The following is a 1,753-nucleotide window of genomic DNA, read 5'->3' on the forward strand; positions in this document are numbered from 1 at the left end:
GAGAATACATATTACTAAATCATAGTTAGGTGGTGAATGAATTTAACACCGCTTTGCACAAGTTTTTACTTTATCATTATACGATGAGATTATAAAATCATAAGACATAGAGAAATAAAATAAATGATCATGAACAATCTCAGTTTTCAGCAAAAAAGCTTTTTAGTACTATCTTTTATCCTCCTCTTGAAATATAGCGGGATACCAATATGTACCTCAATATTAGATCTATTAAAGCGCAATATATAGGTTTTAGATGGACAATTTATAAATTGATCCAAATATAGAAAGATCATTATCCATCATTCCAGATTGATATTACAAATTAGCGAATAAATTGATCAAATGTCTAATGATTTTTTTACTACAGATGTTTGTTTAAGAAGCTGTTCCTGTAAAGTTGCTCTATTTTGTAGTGCTTGAAACTCATCCACTGGAGACTGCTACCTACCATCCGAGATCTTTTCACTAGCGAATAATGAGAAGGATAGGACAAGGTATAATTCCCAAGCATTTATAAAAGTAAAGGAACTTGAACCTGCAACTCATATTACTAAAACATTTTTAAGTGATGTTATACTGGGATCTATCATAGGATCTTCCATATTAGGCATCATAATTGAAATTATAGTTTTCATGTTCTGGAAGAAGAAGAGAAAGGCCAATGAAGAAGAGGAGGATTATCTAGATCATGTGCCAGAAATGCCGACTAGATTTTCTTACGATGAACTAAAGGTTGAAACGGAGAATTTTACTAAGAATCTTGGTGAAGAAGGATTTGGGTCGATTTTTGAAGGGTGCTTAGAAGATGGCACAAAGATTGCAGTGAAATGCCTTGATGAAATAGGATAAGGCAAAAACTTATTCTTAGATGAGGTTGAAACTATTGGTAGCATACAACATGTAAAATTAGTGCAATTGATTGGGTTCTGGGATGAGAAATCTCATAGGCTTTTAGTGTATGAGTTCATGAAAAATGGATTATTAGAAAATGGATCTACCATGGGAAACAATAGCAAATTTTAGATTAGAACTGCAGAAAGAAGATTATTCAAGACGTAGCCAAAGGATTAGCCTACCTTCATGAAGAATGCAAGCAAAAGATTTTGCATTTGGATATTAAAACACCAAACATACTCCTAGATGAGTAGCTCAAGGCTAAACTCTCTGACTTTAAGCGTACAAAGCTAATTGACCGAAATCAGAGCCAAGTTATGACCATTATGAGAGACACTCCTGGTTATTTGTCTCTTGAATGGCTTAGTAGAGTTATAACAGAAAAGTTAGATGTTTACAACTTTCGCAGTGTAGTCTTAGAAATTTTGAGTAGACGAAGACGTTTTGAGACATAAGAGACTGAAGAGGAAAGAATAATGCTGAACTTATTCAGAAAAAAGACAGAGGAAGGGCAGTTGGTGGATCTTATTGATAAGCACAGTGAGAATATGCAGTTCTACAAAGAAGAAGTAATAAAGATGATGTAGATTGCTGCCTGGTGTTTAAAAAGTGATTACACAAAGAGGACATCAATGTCGATGGTGGTCAAGGCCATGAAGGGTATGCTAGATGTTGAAAAGGATCTAGATTACAACTTTAAGACACAAATTATTCTTGCAATACCAAATATTAGTTTTTTAGATTCAGCTCGTTTACTGCCTTCAGTCCTATCAGGTCCAAGGTAAGAAGGAAGTTCCCTAGATTTTTTGTTAATTTCTTATTTTTATTCTATTATAGCTTGCTTGCTTGCTGTGTA

At 33.8% G+C, this 1,753-nt stretch overlaps 1 pseudogene; it reads left to right on the forward strand.

Annotated features, from left to right (window-relative positions):
* Positions 1–345: 345 nt before the first annotated feature.
* Positions 346–1,682, forward strand: LOC124893551 (annotated as a pseudogene).
* The last annotated feature ends 71 nt before the right edge of the window (positions 1,683–1,753 follow it).

This window comes from Capsicum annuum, unplaced genomic scaffold (genome assembly GCF_002878395.1).
Source record: "Capsicum annuum cultivar UCD-10X-F1 unplaced genomic scaffold, UCD10Xv1.1 ctg61479, whole genome shotgun sequence".
NCBI classification, from domain to species: domain Eukaryota; kingdom Viridiplantae; phylum Streptophyta; class Magnoliopsida; order Solanales; family Solanaceae; genus Capsicum; species Capsicum annuum.